Source organism: Camelus dromedarius, chromosome 11 (genome assembly GCF_036321535.1).
Source record: "Camelus dromedarius isolate mCamDro1 chromosome 11, mCamDro1.pat, whole genome shotgun sequence".
Classification (NCBI taxonomy): domain Eukaryota; kingdom Metazoa; phylum Chordata; class Mammalia; order Artiodactyla; family Camelidae; genus Camelus; species Camelus dromedarius.
Genome location: NC_087446.1, coordinates 67,075,526 through 67,096,140, shown reverse-complemented (window position 1 = coordinate 67,096,140; position 20,615 = coordinate 67,075,526). Strand labels below are relative to the sequence as shown.

The window sequence follows — 20,615 nt, the reverse complement described above, 5'->3', positions numbered from 1 at the left end:
AGCCTCTCCAGCATTTACTGTCTGTGAACTTCTGAATGATGGCTATTCGGACTGGTGAGAGGTGAGTCTTGATTGCAGTTTGGATTTGCATTTCTCTGATAATGATATTGAGCATTTTTTTCATGTGCCTATTGGCCATTTGTATGTCTTCATTGGAGAAAAGTTTCTTTAGGACTTCTGCCCATTTTTGAATTGAATTGTATGTTTTTCTTCCTTATTAAGTGTAAAAGCTGTTTACATATTCTGGGAATTAAGCCCTTGTCAGTTTCATTTATTGCAACTATTTTCTCTCATTCCATAGATTGTCATTATGTTTCCTTTTCTGTGCAAATGCTTGTAAGTTTAATTAGATCCTACTTATATTATTTTGCTTGTATTTCTATTGCTTGAGTAGACTGCTCTAGGAAAACATTGTTGACATTTATGTCAGATGTTTTGCCTATGTTTTCTTCTAAGAGGTTTATAGTGTCTTGTCTACATGTTTAAGTCTTTAAGCCATTTTGAATTTATTTTTGTGTATGCTGTGAGGGAGTAGCCTAACTTCATTGATTTACATGCAGCTGTCCAGTTTTCCCTACACCATTTTCTGAAGAGGCTGTCTTTACTCCATTGTATGTTCTCACCTCCTTTGTCAAAGATTCAATGACCAAAAGTTTGTGGGACTATTCTTGGTAATTTTGTTTATCCGTTCATTGATGGATGGATATTGTTTGTAACCTTTGGCTACTCTGAATGATACTGCCATGAATATTGATGTGCAAGTTTTGTGAGAATATATTTTCATTCTGTTGGCTGTAGAGTTGGCCCGCCATATCTGTAGTTTCCACTTCATGGATCCAGATGGCTGATTGTAAAGGGACTCGAACATCCTTGGATAATGGTATCCAGGGTGGGGGTTTCCTGAAACAAAATCCCGAGGATACTGAGGGATGACTCTATTTGTAGGAGTGGAATTGCTGTGCCATATAATTCTAACCTTTTGAGGAAACACCAGGCTTTTCCAAAGAAGCTGTACCATTGCCCCTTTCCAACGGCTGCGTATTGAGGGTTCCCATTTCCCTGCCTCCTGACCGACACTTGTTATTGTCCATGTTTTGATTATAACCATCCTAATGAGTGTAAAATCAGATCTCATTTTGATGTTGATTTCGCTAGTGATGCTGAGCATCTTTTCATATGCTTATTGGCCAATTGTGTATCTATTTAAATACTTGGCATATTTAAAAATTGGGTCGATTTTCTTTGTATTGGTCAGTTGTAAGCATTTGTTTTATATCCTGGATACTAGTCTCTTATTAGATATATGCTTTGCAAAATTTTTCTCCTATTCTGCAGATTGTCGTTTCACTTTACTTTTTTTAAACATTAAAACAATTTCTTTCTAGGGGAGGTAATTAGATTTATTCATTTTATTTTTCTTGCTAAGGACGCACTCTATCACTTGAGCTACCCCCTTCCCCTTTCATTTCACTTTCTTGATGATGTCCTTTGTAACAAATGGTTTTAATTTTGATGAAGTCCATTTTATCTTTCTTTTTTTTCACTTGTGCTCTTGGTATTGTATCTAGGAAGTCATAGCCTATCCTAGGACCACAAAGATTTTAACTATGTCTTATTTTAGAAAGTTTATACATTTAGTTTTTACATTTCCGTCTGTGATCCATTTTGAATTAATATTTTATTTGTTAAATAAAATACGGGGGTCCAGATTCCAGATTGATTCTTTTGCCTTCAGATACCCAGGTGTCTCTGCACCATTTGTTGAATAGACTATTCTTTCAATGGAGTGTTGTTGGCACATTTCTGGAAAAATGACTGTAAATGTAACTTTCCCCCCTGGATTTTTTATTGTGTCTCATAGATTTATGCATCCAAACTTATGCCAGTACCATAATGACTTGAGTACTATAGATTTGTAGTAACATTTGAGTGAGTCCTCCAACTTTGCTCTTCTTTTTCAAGATTGTTTTGGCTGACCTGGTTCCCTTGTACTTCCATATGAATTTTGGCATCAGTTTTTCAATTTTTGCAAAGAAGTCAGCTGGAATTTTGATAGGGATTCCATTAAATTTGTAGATCACTTTCGGGAGTCTTAACATTTTTAACAATATTGTCTACCATTCCATGAACATGGGATGCCTTCCATATATGTAGATCTTTTAATTTTTTTTGGTGATACTTCAAAATGTTCAATGTGCAAATCTTGTAAAATTTTGTTAAATGTATCTCTCATTTTATTTTTAATGATGTTGTAATTGGAAAGGCTGAGCTTCCTAAGGGTGGGACTATATATCAATTTATTTATTTCTAGCATTCCTACACAGCAAATACCCTAGATTTATATTTGCTACATAAATCTATCCACAATTCTTCCCACCCCCGTGTCATAAGAAACCAAGACCCAGGTTAAGCTACCTGAACACCTATGTGGAAGTGAGAAGTGAGACCCTTGGGTGGGGCTTTGTGCAGATTATACTGAAAGCTTATTCATTATGGCTTCATCTTAATTTCTTTTAAACAATCCTCTCAGTGTATATAGTCAGATACATTAAGAAAATGCCCTTTCGATGTGTGGAGGAGCTAAGACTATAATTTTCAAATAATTTCTAGTGAGAGTGTTGTATTTGAAACTAATTTGCATCAATCTTTGAAGATTTATGTTTCAGGAGTTTTGACTAAAGAACACCTGTCTTTATTCATTAGTGACAATTAAATGCTCAAGCAACATGTACGAGTTTGAGCAAACTGCCCCCGCCCCGTAGTGCTGGTTGGCTGCAGCTGTAACTGGAGTCAAGGCTTACCTATCCCAGTACGCTTGGGCGGATTTGCTCAAAGGGGTTCGTCCAATAGTTTGTCGGTAGTCTTTTGGACAAAGCCATAAAGCATTGATTTAAGGTTCCTGGAATGCATTATATTCTTATTAATATTAAGTAAGCACATATTGAGTGCTTACTGTATGTTGGGAATTGTCCTTAACTTCACATGAATATTATTTTGCTTAAAACCTCTCATATTTTCTTGTTATTCACACTTTACAGATAAGGAGTCTGAGGATTAGGTCTTCTCTCTTTTGGGGGGAGCTCATTATCAATGATGGGAAGTTGTAAGGAAAAAGATATTGATTCATCCAGAGAAAACAATTTTCTGAGAGTCAGCACTGAAGAGGGTGATCATTGTTTGAGTGAGACGAGCCCCGGGTTGTACGGAGTCAGAATCCCTGTCCTGGACACGGCACGTGTAGCACTGCGTGGTGGGTGAGACGGCGCGGCCGCGCAGGGTACGCGGATGAAGGGGCCATTGGGCTGTGCTCAGGCCCGGTGTGGCTTTCTCCTAAGGGAAGTGGAACGTCATTGTCAGATTTTAAGTAGGGGAGAGGGGTGCTCTCGTAGATCACTTTTGTCTTGTAGAATGCTTAGAAACATTTAGAAGGCTCGGCAGGAGGTGATGTGATAAGTCAGAGTAGGGTGGCTGTGAGGTGTAGCAGTGTTCAATTTTCAAGTGATTTTCAGTCCCAGGTTTGTGGCTCAGTAGCCGTGTCACTTTGGATGACACACTCAAGGAAGTGAAACAATTTATCTTATTAATTGAAGCAGTGATATACCGACTTCCCAGGACTTCTGTGGAGATCCAGTGAGATAACGTGTGCTCAATGTGCAGCGTGGTCCCCAGCACAGAGTTAGTGCTGAGGGAGTGCCAGTGAGAATCTGGTAGGTGAGGTGCTGGTGGTGGGACTCGTTGACTGAGGAAATTGGGCCCTGAAGGAGGGGCCCAGTCACATCTATGAGTGATGGGACTGATCTGGGAGAGGCAGAGAGACCTTGCCCCCCGACAAGGGGCCCTGGGCAGGACGGCTATGGGAGGAGCACCGTGAAATCAGCTATTTGCAGGTGGAGTTGGAGGTGCCCTTGAATCATCTAAGTGCAGTGCCACAATCATAGAGGAGGTCTAGGCCCGGGCTGTGCATTTTCCTATAATCTCAATCCCTGAGGATGCCGATGTATTGATCATTGAACGTGAAGACATACTTACAGGACAAGTGAATAGTAGTATAATCTCTGTCATCAAAGCTCACGTCTCTTTATTCATCACTCACTTTGCTAATTGGGTACTTACAGAGCTCATTTCACCGTCCTCACCTGGGCTCAGGCTCCACAGAAAAGATCTTGTGTGTCTCCCTCTTTTCCAGAAGAAAACACATTTAGCTGGTAGACTTCTCTACCTCGCCAGACTTAGAATTTTAGTTTGTTGATTTAATTCTGTTTTCTGTTGGCCGTCTCCTGACAGGAGAGACATTTTACCTCATGGTCAGGTTTCAATTAGCTGTTATTGAGAATTGCTGATCTGATCCATAGTGTATGTTTTCTATTAAATTTGTAGAGTAATTATAATTTTTCTGTCTTTGCCCTTTAATTTTGTTTCCTCTTCAATGTTCTATCCTATTTGGGGCCTTATTTTATTTTTTAATTAAAAATGTCTGTTAGCAGTTAAGAAAACAAAAGCAACGAAAAAAATGCACATGATAGCTAGATTTAGAAAATATCTAGTGTGTTTTCTGTCTCAGCAATGCAGGGTTCTAGAAACTCTTGAAAACCTTCATTACATAAGTTCCTTAAAATGCTGATTAAGAAATAAGACCTTCCTTCCTCATCTTTCAAGCTGCACAGCTAATTGTCAAGAAAGTGAGGGGAAATCCTCAGAAGCCAAGTCAAACCAGAAATCAAGGATTCTGGGAGATACGCGAGCCTTAGAAGCCCTGGGGGGCCAGTTGGCTCCTGAACTGAGTTTCAATTGCATTGACAGGAGGGCAGGAGTTGAGCCCCAGGCCTCTCACACTGGGAGTTGGATGGCTGTTCTTATGTAAGGCCAAGAACATCCTGAATCCTGCTGTATAAAAGGGTGAATTAGAAAGAAAATTAAAAAAGCATTCCTCAAGGCAAGGAAGTAAGGAAAGTCAATTTTTTTGAAGCGGGGGAAAATAACATATCCAATGTAAGTATTTAGTTTAAATCTGTTCTGGCATGAGAGTGACAACAAACTCCTGGCAGAAAATCACAGCTCCTCCCGGAAAGAGAAGTTGTGTTTTGAATGAATCAGTGGGCAGCCATTCCAAAAAATGTCTCCAGAGTCTTCTGGATCAAGATACTGGACCCAAACACCTCCCTTCCATGGTCTCATTTAAATAACCAGAAAGGTTTTAAAGGAAAGAAGCCATAATCATAGTTCTATTTATTGACATTAATATATGCTTGGAATTCAGAGGTGACTATGGAGTTGTCTCATCTTTTATGGACCTTCCTTTCTATTTGACATAGTTGGGGAACTTGGTGGAGGGTGGTGTTAGTCTGTTGCAATTAGCCAGGAGAGGAGATTAAGAAAACAGTGAAGGGTGGGTGACATTTTTAGCTGAGGACAGTCCTGTTCAGTTGGTTTGTAATTGCAGACTCGTTGAGTTGTCACTGGAGGGAATTGATCTTATGGAATTTGGACTTAACTCAGACCTCTTCAGAATGGACAAGTGAACCTGGAGAAAGACAGTCAAATCTGTGCAGATATTAAAGTCCAAGTGAACGTGCTGTATCCCTGAGCCAAAAATAGGACAAGTAGGAAGCACTTCTTGAGGACAGAGGAGTGGTTTTTAATGTTCTCCAAGAATGAATCAAAGGGAACTGGGATGGCCAGTTGTCAAACTGTGACTTTGCTCTTTCGATGGTGTACCCACCGAGGTTATTGGCCGTTTATAGGTTTCCATTTCTCTTTAATGCATGACAGGTGATGAGGACGTGGACATACACTTTTGACACCTTGTCGAAGTGACTGGGTACCTGCCTAGAAGCGCGGGCACAGCTATGGCTGTGCCATACATCTTGCCGCCCATCCTGCTCTCCGGCTCCGTGATCACGGCAGAGTGGTTCCTTGATGACCTGTCCGTCTCCTCTGTGACATCGTAACCCAACAAAATACCGGAGCGTATTAGCTTGGCTTTGTTCTTTTCCATCCTTCCCTTCAAATGATGATGACTGATAATGGACCCAGTTACGTTTGCAGATGATTTACACGTAGGGCTGTCAGTAAAAACCTTGTAATCCCCACTGTGTGATCTAGAGAAGAAAGTTACATTCTTTCCAAATTGTTTTGATGCACTTATGTGGGAAAATGATGTACGTTTGAATATGTATTTCCTCTCTGAATCATCATGGCTACAGATGAATATTTGTAGACATGGAATGAGTTTACTGTATTTGAACTGTATGGTCCCCTAAATTCTCCCCAGCTTTTTAAAGTCATCACTGGAGTGCTACCTCCAGAGTGTCCCAAAGCATCCACCACTGCCTGTTCTTCGGACACTGTGAGATTCCAAGTTGGAGAAGGCTGCTGGCTGTTGAGGCATTCTCTGGCACATCTCTGGCTGGCTGATGTGAGCTTAGCACACAAGATTTGGCAAACAATATCTAACCATGGTCACGTCCATTTCTGGAACATTCATTTAGGATTTTACACCTATGCTAGTGGCATACGTTATTTCATTTAGTTTTCCCAACAATCATAATTAGATTTTATCACCAGTATTAATAAGGAAACTGTCAAAGCGAGTGATGTGCAGACTTTGGACTGGAACACTGGTCTTTCTGATCCCTATCTCTGTTCCCTCCCCAGCCTATCCTTCCAAATGGCCAGGAGACTCTTCCTCAGTCTTGAGTTTCCCGCTGATGTTACCACTGTCTTTGTTTCTGGAGAGGAAACAAGTCTAAACTTACTTTCCAGTTGGAAGTGGAATGGAGAGTTAACGTTGGAAGCCGGGAGAGTCTGTCCTGTGATGAAGCGGTCTCTGAGCCACTTCCATTGGGACGTCACGTCACTGTCTGGGCCCCTTGCACAGCCTGTGCACAGGTGATAAGCCAGATGTGCCGAGCAGTCCTACCGGACAGGGAAGTGCGTTGGAAATCAGTTTGGGTATTTGGTTTCATTACATAGGTTCCTGAGGGCCTTGGCCTGGCACTTCAAGTGGGACCACTCCCTGTCCCACTGACTCATGCTCTGGGCCCGTGCAGACCTAACGTGGCCTCAGCCTGAGGCTCAGGGCCCATGGTGATGAGGAGCATTTTAGTCCAGGGTCTGCCGGAGGCTCTGACACTTCTTGGCCTTGGGAATTTGTCCAGGATGATAATAAATCCTCCCCGAGATTCAGATTTCCTTGCCTGTTAGCCGGGGTAGTAATAGTTTCTGAAATGATTGTAATGATTCAGTAACGGGCACACCGTGTGCTGGCAGGTAGCTTGTGTTTAAGGAGCAGAAGTCGCAGTCACTCTGTCAGCCTCTCACTGTGTGCTCTGTGCTTTGAGAGGTTGTGTGTTTGGTGAAAGTCCCGCCCAAACACTAGGGTGTAGATGAACTGTTGTTCCTTTACTTTCCGGTCCTTTTCCTCTTTCCCTTCTCTGTGTCCCATGTTTAGGTAGCAGATTCCTCTGTTTCAGGGAATACGCGCCTTTCTAGTAAAAGGTGAGGCGGAACGTGGAAAGGTGGGGACCAGAGGAGGTCTGGAGCGTCTGCACAGCGCTGCTTCCCTGCATTTCTGCATCCGGTCCCATCAGTGCACGAAGTCAGCCTTCCTCTTCCTTCCTGTGTCATTGGGTCTCTGTTTTAAGGGAAAATTTTTTAAGGGTCTTTTTTCACTTACATGTTTCGTTCAGATGCTAGTTGCTTTTCTCCCTGTGCTTCAGCATTCCTAGGAGAGAATTCAGCAGTGCAGCATCCTCTCCGAGCTCTATGAGTTGATCGGCTTCCACCGCAAGTCCGCCTTCTTCAAGCGGGTGGCCCCCGTGCAGCGCGCGGCCCCCGGCATCCCGGAGCTTGGCGGGAAGTTCTGCTACCGACTCCTTCTGCAGACGCTTCCTGGCTACAGTCTGTCGCTGGATCTGCAGGAATTCAGCAATGGTGTTGGAACTAAAACATTGCTTCAGTCCCATTAACCATGCCTGGTTTGGGCCCTGCTGTCCTGTCTCATCAGGGTGATTTGTGATTCGTTTAGAACAGGGCTCAGCAGAGTTTTTCTGTCAAGGGCTTGGGAGTAAGTATTTCAGGGTCTGCAAACCTCCTGATCTCTGGTGCAGCTGCTCAGCTCTGCTGTTCAGACGCCAGAGCAGCTGGACATTCCACACACCCACAGAGTTTTATTAACAGCTTTGGCTGGGGCTGGATTCGGTGTATGAACTGCAGTTTGTCCCCAGAGCTCCTCACTATTGACGCCTGCACCAGAGCGTGCATTTGCGACAATGGGTGAACCTGCACTGACAAGTCATCATCACCCAGAGCCCAGACTTGACACTAGGATTTACACTTGGTGGTGTGCACTCTGTGGGTTTCGACAGATGTGCAATGACATGTATCCACCGTCACAGCATCATACAGAGTAGTCTGTCTTAGTGACCTTAAAATGCTCCGTGCTGCACCTCATTCATTGCTCCTTCCCCTCTAGCCTCTGACAGCCACTGATCTTTTAGTCTCTGTGGTTTTCCCTTTCCCAGAACACCATACAGTTGGAATCAGACAGTTGCGGAACCTTCCCAGATTGGCTTCTTTAACTTAGTAATATGTATTTAAGGTTCCTCCATGTATTTCCATGCCTTGATAACTCATTTCATTTTAGCACCAAATAAAATTCCATTTTCTGGCTGGACCACAGTTTATCCATTCACCTACTGAAGAACAGCTTAGTTGATTCTGAGTTCTGGTGATTATGAATAAAGCTGCTATCAACATCTGTATGCAGATTTGTGTGTGGACACAAGTTTCCATTTCGTCGAGTAAACACCAAGGAGCACAGTTGCCAGATCATATGGTAGGAGAATATCTAGTTTTGTAAAAAATTGCCAGACGGTCTTCCTAAGTATTTGGGCCATTTTACATTCCTAACAACTATGCATGAGAATACCTGATGCTCCACATCCTCACCAGCATTCGGTGCTGTCAGTGTTCTGCGTTTTGGCAGTTCTGACAGGTGTGCAGTGGTACCTCGCTGTTTCAGTCTGCATCCCCTTTATGACAGATGCTGTGGAGCATCTTTCCATAGACTTCTTTGGCATGCAGTTTTCTTCTTTGATGAGGTGTGTGTTCAGGCATTTTGCTCATTTTTTAATCAGGTTGTTCATCCTTCTTGTTGAGTTTAAAGAAATTTTGGTATATTCTGGATATCAGCCCTTTATCAAAGTGTCCCTGCCCTTCACCTGCAGCACCGGAGTTGTCCTTTGGGTCTCAGTGGAGTGTCAGCTCTTCAAAGAGGTTCCCTGTCTTCCCTCAGCCTAAATACTGTCCTTGTATTTTTCACTTGCATTGACTCATTTTGTTCTTTTTAAATAGCATTTCCCATAATTTGTAAGTACATTAAAAAAAAGGGCAATGATTGAACACCACCTCCCCCACCAGGCTGTGTGCCCTGTGAGAGCAGAGGCTCTGTCCCCACTCACCGTTTCCCATGACAGCACATGGCACATGTCCATGTAAAAGTGTGTAACGTTGGGCCAAACCTGATGAGCAGCTATGATGACATGTGTTGGCTACCATTTATTGAGTAGACTTTGTTTCTGATCTTAATTATTAAATCATATGAATGAAACTTGTTTGTTTTGAAAAATCAACAACAAAGCACACCTCCATTTGATTGGTAGTTTTCACTTAGCCTTCTGACCCAGGAGGGGATGTTCACCATCATTTTGTGGAGGAGGTTGGGGAGGTAAAGTAAGAGAGTGAGATTAAATAAAGTAAAAATGATAACTATCCATTGGCTTTATTTTCACTAAGACATAAAAGTTACTTTAAACCCTATCTCAGCTGTTGTTCTGTTGTTTTAAACATTTCTCATAGAATTAAATGGAAGCCCACTAAACCCTGAAAGGGAAATTGTGTGCTCAGGTCCTGAAAAGTGTTTATGTCTATTTCTTGAAATGCACATTTTCCCTGCTGGTTACAGAAATTCGAGGCGGGAACACAGCCATCCGCTGTGTATCTGCCGGCTTCACGGGCTGCTCACTTTCATTTTCATTTTCTTGTGTTGCAGTTTATGAAGGTTTTCCATGAGATATATTGCTCAGCCTTTTCCTGAATGAAGGATTGAATTTTCCACAGGAAATCTTATGAAAGAGGGTAGCAAGGCACATGGGTTTCCCAAAAAGGAATACTTGATGTAATAAACTCTCACTATGGTGAACTTTTTTAATACAAGCCAGTTGAAAATTTTATCACTAGGTCATAGGCCACAAATCTGTCTTAAGAATAAAAAGATTCAAATTTTATAGAAGAAGCAGTTTGAATCAAGTAGAAATTATGATTTGTACACTAGTTGGTGTTAGAACTTATACTCACTCTTATCATAATTGCCTGTGGTAGGAACTGGATCATTATTTATTTATTAAAAAAAAAATCCACTAGGTGCTATTTGCCCCATTCTTGATGCAGCAGTGCTGAGGTTAGTTATGTTGGGCCATTTAGGATTGTTAGCTAGGTTTTCCGGACATTAATTTCAGCCTCTTTATCTTTTTTACAATCTCTTCTTTTGTATCGGCCTTTGGTCTTTTGACAACGTGGAAATACTCCACGGATCTGCCTTTCCCTTTTTTCCTGTCTTTGTGGGAAAAGATTTCTGAAAGACAAACTACTAGGATATTAAGGATTTTGTGTGGGGTAAGTTTATTCAGTTCTAAGGATTTCAATTAATACGTATTAATACTTGCCATTCAGCTAATGACAGTAAAATTATAAACTAACTTATGTATACATCAGTAAGTATAGTACAATCAGCCCATTACCCAGATTAAGGAATTCACAAACTTTTCCATATTTCCTTTATTCAGACCTTTGTTCTTTTATTTGTCCTTTGTTGAAGTATTTGACAGCAAATCCAAGAAGACATGTCATTTTACACTATGTGTTCAAGTAGGCATGTCTGAAAAATGAGGGCCTTTTTTGATCAGGATTTTCCATTTGACACATGTGCTTGTTAAGTATCAGCTTTATCAGGCATCTCACTAGGAATTAGGGATCCTTGGGGCAATGAGACAGTCCTGGCTCCCAAGGAATTTAAGGGCTGATGGAAGAAATCAACACAGGAGCTTGGGTGCCTCACTTAAGGTCCCTACTGGATGACACCAATTGGACAAAATTTGTGCACAATACAGTAGGATTCACAGAAGGGACTGGTCAGACTTGTAGGGCAGGCCGTGAGAGAGGCGGTCAGCAGGGCTACAAGAGGAGGACTCATTTGATCAGAATCTGAAATCCTTTCTGCCAACCTTTCTACCAAGCCCCCAGGGCCCATCACACACAACCCTGTGCTGTAACTGTTTTTGATTCCAGTTACCACATCTCCTTCAGGAAGGATTTTAAGTTGGAAAATATTTAAAATCCGTAATTGTTGCCAGAAGGGACATAGAACAAGGAACATGTAAACAACACAAATGTCCATCAGCACATGACTGGATAAAGACGATGTGATACATATATACAATGGAATACTACTCAGCCATAAAAGATGCCATTTGCAGCAATATGGATGGACCTGAAGACTGTCATTCTAAGTGAAGTGGGGTGGAAAGAGAAAGAAAAATGCCATATGACTTCATTTATGGGGAATCTAAAATTAATAGCAATAATAATAAGACCACAAATGAACTAAATATTGTTTTGATTTTTTGAATATATGCAAGCACATCTGACTGTCCTTTGTGATTGGATTACCATATTCTGTTTATTCTTTTGTAGATGTCCTTATTCCTCTGGTAACTAATTTTAAAAATCTAAAGCTCTAATCTGTTCTTATGAAACAATAATTAGTACATATATTTAAACAAAAAATGCAGTATGCTCTATATATGTATTTGCATGCAATATGTGTATGTGAAGTTGAACTGTAAAAATTCTACCTAATAAAACTGAAAAAGGAAAAAAAATAAAAAATTTATTTTAAAAAATCACCCCTCTTTACATATTAAAACGTTCATTTCTGGGATTCTGTGAAAGACAGCATGGAAGTAGGTTTTTAAGATTTTCTCCTTGTTCCTCGGTGAGCAGCCTGGGCTGCACAGATTGGCCGCCACAGGCCCCCAGGACTTGCCGGCTTGCTCCTCACTTGTTGGGAGGAAGATTAGCTGCTTCAGGAATATTTATGCTCTTAGAAGTTGCTGAAAACCCCACAGAGCTTCTGTTTACATGGAGTGTATCTGTCAATATACCCCATTTTAGAAATTTGAACAGAAAATTTAAACCCAAGAACTGACAAGCACACGCTGCCCCAGCACGTGGTCAAAGCAGTGCTGCCACGGTGGCGTGTGTTGGTTCTAGAAAAAATGCACAATACACTCAAGAATGAGGGTGAACCCACAGATCTCATCTCAGCAATGCTATGAAGAGGTGGGACCCAAAGCCCCTAAAACAGTGTTGAAGTCCCCAGATGTCTCAGAACACACAGAGCCATGGGTTCAAGAATCCAGTGTCTCACGGATCATCAGCTGTGGAGACCGCGTCCTGGGTCAGGAGAAGCAGAATTAGGGACAGAAAGCACACAGTCCTATTGACAGCAAAGTTTTAAATGTTTTGAATTGACAAATTTTGGCAAAGATTTGCATTTAGACTACTACATTTCCTCTCCTGGAGACGTTAGAAGGAAAACACTGATTAATAGAGGATGATTGTAATGGATTAATTATGATACTGATGACATGGACTGCGAAAACTAACCCTGCACTCAGTGTATAATAAGACTTTTATGTACACAATTCATTAGGTCTCCACACCCCTGCAACGTGGCATTAAGCACTCATACAACCATGAAACCAGTGACTATAAAACAGTCACAAGCCTTCCTCTCCAGCATGAGGTAGCAAAACCAGTAAGGGTTTTCAATGACAAAAGCCAAAATCATATATTTTTGGGAAAGAAAGCAAATGAAACACTGAAGAACAATAAACCAAAAGAGCAGATGGAATGGAAAATTTTATTGAAGAAAGCAATGATTGATTCAATTAAAACAGCTAATGTCCCTGGTATAATTGAACCATCAATCCAAATTTTTGGAAAAGTGGGTTGTGAAATTACTGTCTCATTTAATATTGGAATTCCTATTTGGACCAATTTGATATGCACCACTGGTGTGAGGTTAGATATTTAGGTAAATAACAATATTCCTATTTTTTAAGTTAACAGGAAACATAACACAGGACTCCAGATTTAGGGAGAGAATGCAAAAAACTACTATCATACTCCATCCAGTAAGGACAAGTGTCCCTGCGTCACCAAAGCAATGAGAATTTGCACAAAGAAAACACAGTTCTCCAATTGTGACAAATACTAGACCGTGAGCCATGAGTTACGAGAACAAGCAACTGTTTAAATGCCATGGGCAAATTTTTTTTATCATCTTGAAAACATCACTGATGTTCTAGGTAAGAAATAGAATTGTTTTACTAACAAATCCAACTGACACAGGGGTATTTCCAAGTGAGAAGGTGATTCCAAAAAGTGCAGTAAAATGAGTAAAGATGATCTGCACAGTGACGGAGATGGTCTTAGACTAACCAGCACCACGATTCCTGGTTTTACACTTGCTTTCTGCTCGTCACCTCTGACACAAGAACTCATCAAATGATTGTTTTTTCTTTAGGGAAAAAAAATAAATAAAATCTAACTGCAAGATGTGGTATGTAAAGCGGTAATGAAGTTTTCTAACCTTACGATGCAGCCAGTGTAATGTAGCAATTATTCGGGCACTAGAATTTTTAATTTATTTCTTTTATACCCTATTTCTATCCTAAAGGAGACACTTAAAGTTTTCTACTTTATTCAATGTATCTTGTGAGGGTTGTGATAAACACTGGTATGGCAGTTTTCAGAGATTCAAAATCGCCTCTGTGGTTGAGGTCAGGAAAGGCAAGGCTCCCTCACTGCTGCGAAGGAGAAGGAATCCCCGGAGTCAGCCTCCGGGCAGCTTCCGAACCGCATTTGCTTGCATTTAGCACAGGACACCATCAGCAATTGTAACTCTGACAAGGAGAATTCCCCGGGGACATGGAGGTGCTCTAACATTCTGAAGCCACTTGTTTCCCATTTAGGTAAGGCTTGAAAAAATAGTTTATTAGAAGTGACTCTCTTTGTATGTGCCTTTTGTCCTGAGAGGTCACTAATTAGCATAGAATATAAAATACCCCATAATATAAGAATTTAGGCACCACATCTTTCCATCTACCTATTTGTTTATCATATTTATAGTTAGGTTACATTTTCTATGACGTTCACTTCCTGGCACCAGAAAAGAAAGGTTACAAAATATTTATTATAAATAGGGGGGACTGGGTCTAAGAGTTAAAAACCACTCCTGCTAACAATAAAAACCATATAATAATTTTAATCTCAGTTGCATCAGACCTTCCAGAATTACTCCCTCAATTTCACTGTTAAAACAGTAATGGAATCTCTGTTCTTCCAAGACTCTGGCCTGATCACCACCCATCCAGATATCTGTCTGTGGGTCCCTACTTGTCCTCGAGGCCCCCGAACACACCATATGGGGTGAACTTTCTTCAGTGTCCCTACTGTAGGGGGAACCTGGAAGTCCCAGGCACTGTCCAGGAGTCACACCTACCAGCAAAAATCAAAGTCATGTGACTGAAACGGGACAACACAGGTGGTGTGATAGGGCTGAAAGCTCACCAAAACAGGTTTGGGGGCCTAACCCAAGCCCTCCGGCTCCTAACATGAAGAAGGACAGGGAGTCCCAATTAGCCACGAGACTTGGGGGCTTCATTACTCCATGAATAAAGGATTTGTGCCATTGCCACCTTTTGACAGGGAACCCCAGAACCCAGACTTTGAAGCATCCTGTCCCCTACCCTCTGAACAAATATTCTCTCAAGATACGTAGTGAGAGATGGGAGCCCCAGTGAGCTCTGGAATAAGATGCAATCTGAAAGACTGCTGGTAACAAATGGTGTGGAGCTCGGGCAGCCCCCAGGGCCACCAGCCATTCTGGTACCACTGATGCCCACACTTCCATCCAAAACAGCTTCTTCAGGACACTTACGCACAATAACCATCACACAAAAATGGTTGCTTAGACATGTTTTAAGAGAAATAACATTAAGAGAATGCCAAATTCATGACAAGTCAGAGAAAAGACCCCAGAGTATTTACTGAATGAGATCTCACGTGTGCTCCGCATGAGCTTTAAACCCTTAGGACACAGTCATGGAACAGTAGGCATTTTCTTTCTTTCCTCCAAGTTGGTTTGCTGGAGAGCTCCGTAGACAAAGGAAGACTCTGGATCCCACCTCTACTACTTACACAAAAGGCACAACACGTAGAGAGGTATCAGCGCTGGTGCGACCGCCTCCAATGTGCGCACTGCAGTGCCCAGCTCCCCGAGGAGCAGAGCTTCCCCCACAGGAGCAGAAACCCCCAGGAGCAGAGCTCCCCCAACGGGCACTGCAGTGCCTGCGAGAATCAGGTATCTGATGAGTGAGCCTAGGGCGGGCAAGACAGGAAGCAAGAACCACTCCCTCACTCTCTGCAGGTGATCTCTGTGTCATCTTGAATAAATACAGTCAGCATTAAAGATGTTTGACCAGAGGGTAATAGGTAAGGCCTCCCAAAATCTCGCATTCCTTTACTGGGAGTCCTGTTAGAACACATGGTGACAAGAGACGCTGGCTTTACATGCGCAGGTTGCCCTCAGGGCTGCAGTGGAGGCCACGGTGCTGCCTCTGCCCCACCTCCTGCCTTCTTCCCGCAGACCTCACAGGGGCCGCTGACTCGTTCCTTTGACTTTCTCTCCTTGGTTGTGCTGCTCTTCCAGGTTTTAAGAGCTCATAAGAACCTCACCAGAAAATCTTTAACAATGAACGCAAATCAAATGAAATCAACCAAAGAAACACACTGCCTTCATCATTACTTTACATTTTAGGATGAAATTCTTGAAGACGACTCCCTGACCTGAAGGGATGGATGGAGGAGTAAAGAAAAGAAGACAAGCATCTTTGGCCCATAAAAAATGAGAGGTAACCAGATTGGTGGCTAGTTTTCATTGAACCTCTCTGCCCTCCTCAATTTCACATGCCCCTCCCAACTCAACTCATCGGAACTCCACTGAAGGAGACGGCTTTGCAAATTTATTGGTAGCCAAAGAAATCGCTTGAGAAATAGTCTCCCAAACCCAACGAGAACACTGAAAGCTGACCAGTGCCAGGATCTGAATACTAAAACACACAGATTCAAACTCCGACACCATCCCTGGTGGGTGTACTTACAGTGGGGGTGTGGCCGTGCAATTTGTCAGCATCCAACATATAAAAATGAAAGGGATACCAGTTTTCAACATCACAGTCCCTCTGAAACAACTGGTAGTCAATTAGAGTTTGTCGGCAGCAAAAGTCGATTTTCTCCCCTGCACGTGGAGGTGAACACACAGAAGAGACTGATGATCCCCGCTGCCAGTGTAGCTAAGTGTGTCCAAGCAAACTGACTCCACCAGCCTTCTGATGAACAGGGGAGTGTGTGAGCCGTGTGGCTTTGCAGACTGATGGCCAGGGAAAGAGGGCGCTTCCTTAATTTTGGGAGAAAAACGCGGAAGCAGCACTCGCTGGAAATAAATTCTAATTAAAATTTCAGTTGCGCTTCCTGCAGCGTAACCCACGCCAATAGATGAGGCTCCCTCCGTGCTGTCCAGTCATGTGAGCCAGGCTCATTACTGTACCTGTGTGTTTGGCTTAGCAAGTGAATCATGTCTGTTTTCTGGAAATTACATGAGGGTGGAAAACTTCCAAACATGTTCATTTATTTGCTGTGGAATTTGTTTAATCCTCTTGAGAGCATTTACAATGACAACCTTCTTAAATAAGCATCTTTGCCCTAGAAACCTTCCCAGGCACATGCGCCGAAACCTAGGACAACCCAGAAGCAAAATCAAAACCGTTAATAAATAATAATATGTCATAGCACTAACCACCAAAATTATATATATTAAAAAAAAAAAGCCAGGGCTTTATGCTGTCCAGGGTTTGAATCATTTATTTAACGTGTCAATTATTACAAGAATAAACTTTTCTAAATGTAAAACCTCCTCAGAAATCTTCAACTACTATTCAAGAAAAATATCACAGAAAATTTCTGAAAAGCATTTAAAGGAAAATCATTTTTAACTGAATCTTATTCTAGGCACACAGAATAAATTCTCTTTAGAGAACTCCTATATTTTTTTTTAATAAATGACCTATAAAAATACAACCAGCATTAATCAGTAAATCTTCATTCCTTATTTTTAAAATTTTTAGGGCATGCTATTTTTTTTAAATCAAATGAGGAGGTATTCGCAAGCCAATGGACAACGGAATTACCTAAGGAGACATTATAAAGCAGCAAGAGCAACTAGCATTTTGACAAGCATTCTGCCTGAGAGTCACTCGTACCATCTCATTTTGACCTGGCCACTTGGAGGTGAGCTCCATCAGCCCACTTAACACATGAAGATATTGAGGCTATGGGTGGTCATGTTTCCAGTACTTAGGGGAGCCAGGATCCAAACAGGGATCACTGTCTATAGAGCCTGTGCCTTTACCAGATCACACATACATTTCTCACACTTCAAATGCACTCAGTCCCCGAGGTAACACACCTTCCTTGTGTTTCTAAGAGTTTTAGGAAGTACTGAAATACAAAGACTTATCAGACATTTGTGTGGGCTAATTTTTTATTTTCTGATTTTCCTGAATCAGTTCAGGCTGAATTCATACTACTTATGAGGAGAAGTCCTGAGGCCGAGGAGAGAGGGGAAGATAGTCCAGACATAAACAATTTCAAGAGATCCACTTCATCAAGGAAGCAAAGTATTAAATAAACAACTTCAACAACAAGCTTGTCAATAAACCTTGGTGTCTCTGTCTCTGCCTGAAGGAGGGTAAGCCCTCCAACCCATCTGCCTTCCAGCCACATACCCTGGATGATCTTGGTTCAATCACCTGTGACACGTGTGTTCTCCAGGAAATCTTTGTAGAGATTAAACGATAAAACTATATGCATAGGGGATACTTATTTGTTAAGCAGTAGGCACTAAACAAATAATAAAATTATTTTATTTCATGAAAATGGGAGATAGGTCTCCCAATTAAACATTCCTGACAGAATCCCAACAAGCACTTTAATTTATCTGCCAGAAATTGTAAAATAACATTTCTTTTTAAAGGCTGTATCCATTCTCCCTACTTTTTACCAATCCTGGCTGTTATCCTGAAAATCTATTCCCAGAACTTGGCATCCATCTCCCATATTTAAATCCTTTAAGTTTGAAATTATGATGAAGCTTGGGCACATAAAGATTCACACCATAATTCACAGAATAAACAAAGACCACAGGAACAGGGCCACTTCCAGACCCCATGTGCTCAGGACAGGCTCCAAACTTCATAAAATCAGATGCATGCTGTTTGAAGGGAAAGAAAATTGAATGTGATCAAGGAGGCTGACATAGAGCACTGGCTGGCTCAAGAGACGACTCCTTCAACCCCTCGTCTGACTTAAGTCATCTAACAGTTATCAGGTGATCTCTAACTAAAAGTAAAACAGGGGTAGGGTTGAAAAGTAATTTTTTTCCTACAATATATACATATTGTCAACTAAATATTGGCACGTGTCATCTGCCTCTGATTTGATTAAGTCATGAGCCACTGCAGCTGCTGACCTTCAACACCCTCTGAAAGTAGTTCTGTGTGGAGATCAGGAATGGGGCGCTCTGTGCTCTGGGAAAATGGGCAGAAAATCTTTCAGATATTTAGACATTTTCAGGAAATTTTATGAGCCCAAATTCTTGCATCTCCTCCTATCTAGAAAAGCACTAAAATCATTAACAGAGACACCTGTTCCTCGACTAGCAGCAGCCTCGGACTTAACGTATACTTGACTGCACGTCCGCATACAATGAAATCTCATATAATGCTGAGCTCCCCCTCATCGTCAGAGCAGTTCCTCCGAGCTCTCTGAGATGCTGTCACCTGGGTTCTGGTCCTCATTTTGCCCCAGATAAAACTTAACCCAGAACTCTCACGTTGTGTGCCTTATTGACAGTACCACAAAAATTAAGCTTACATACTTAAACTCATAGTAAACATTCAGTATCAAATATTTCTTGACTTAAATTATTTTTTAAAAGTAAATAATTATTCCATTTCTTAAATATAGCATCTTTAAATATAAATTAACAGATATTTGTGAATTTTAGAATAATAAATTCTGGAGAAATTTTTAGCTACTTAATAAAAAAGCTATTGTGTGGAGTTTTAGAAATTCAGAAGTGGAAAATAATAGTATTGTAACTCAAGTTCTTGTTTTAATTGCAGAGATCCTGAGGCCTCAAAAGACATATAAAGTTTCCTGATTTTATACACTGTCCTTTAACAGAAAGCCTAGAACTAAGATCCTGGTCTTTGAGAAACCAAGACTTGATCGGCTGGTGCAGGGCTGAACTTTATGAAAATGGGTCATGAGAAAGAACCAGAATGCTGGGGCCTGGGCAAGGCAGCGGAAGGAAGGAGGGTCTCACATGGTCGTGGGTGAGAAATAGGCTCCCGCAGTGCTGGTGTGATGGGCATCCCTCAAGGGCCTGAAAACTACTATTTAGCACACCTGCCACCGAAAAGCACACTTGCTGTTTAACAAGAAGGCTGACCAGGAGGCTTTCTCAGTGACACAAGGTGCTATTTTCATGTGAACTCTACAACTACAGGAAGAGAAAGAATAGAAAGCTGATATTAATTACTAATAATTTACACCAAGAACCAAGGAATTTCCAGGAGAAATATAAAGAATTATTGGAAGTTTCATTATGTGAACTTACTGCCAATTCAGTTGTCTTAAAAATTGTTCTATAAAATATATAGTCCTTTGCTGTTCCAAATCACATTTGAAAGAATAATGTTTCTTAAGGGTGTTTCTGGAATTTTCTTCTATTTCCTAACACCAAATCTCAGAGCTTTAGAGAAATGGAGGGTTGGAATTTCGTCCACTCTTCTCTAGGCAATTTATTGTTCCTGCAAAGAACAAGGGGGGAATCACACAGAAAAGCATTTGAGCATCAGGCTGCTTACATTTCCTCTGGAAGTCTTGGAAAATAACGTGGAAATGAACAGCAGGACAGAAACCTGGCGGGAGGGTCACTGGCTAGAAGGTGAGAACAAATGTGTTTTCCAACGTGCTCTGGTCGCCACTTGTTTAAATGAACCGAGAAATTGGTCCAGCATACACGCACCTCTATGTGAAAATCTCAAGCGTTACCAACTGCTCAGTGCAGCCCGAAGCAATGGACGGACTGCAGATGCCCCCGGCGGCTCATCGTGGTGTCTTACACCATGTGCAGGATGATCGGTTCCTTCCCGCCCACTCCCTCCCCTCCCCTCCAGGGAGATGGCTGGTCCTGAATTGAGCTTACCTCATAGAAAGCTGTCTCTCAGCCCTCTGTCTAAAGCAAAATAAAAGCAGGAAAGCTACAAGGGACTTTACAGAACCATCCCAAAAGGGAACTGAAGCACATTTCTTCCCTCCTTTCTGCTCCTGGAATGTGGACCTGATGGTTGACCCTCAGGCAGCCA

The 20,615-nt window shown here is 41.7% G+C and overlaps 1 long non-coding RNA gene across 1 annotated transcript in view; it reads left to right on the top strand.

Moving 5' to 3' along the window:
• LOC135322423 (uncharacterized) overlaps positions 1-18,627 on the top strand; it is a 44,072-nt gene extending 25,445 nt beyond the window's left edge. The window contains exons 8-11 of the long non-coding RNA XR_010382990.1: positions 13,185-13,430; positions 15,944-16,037; positions 17,310-17,472; positions 17,751-18,627. This is a non-coding gene — a long non-coding RNA (uncharacterized LOC135322423). The remainder of the gene's footprint in view (positions 1-13,184; positions 13,431-15,943; positions 16,038-17,309; positions 17,473-17,750) is intronic.
• The last annotated feature ends 1,988 nt before the right edge of the window (positions 18,628-20,615 follow it).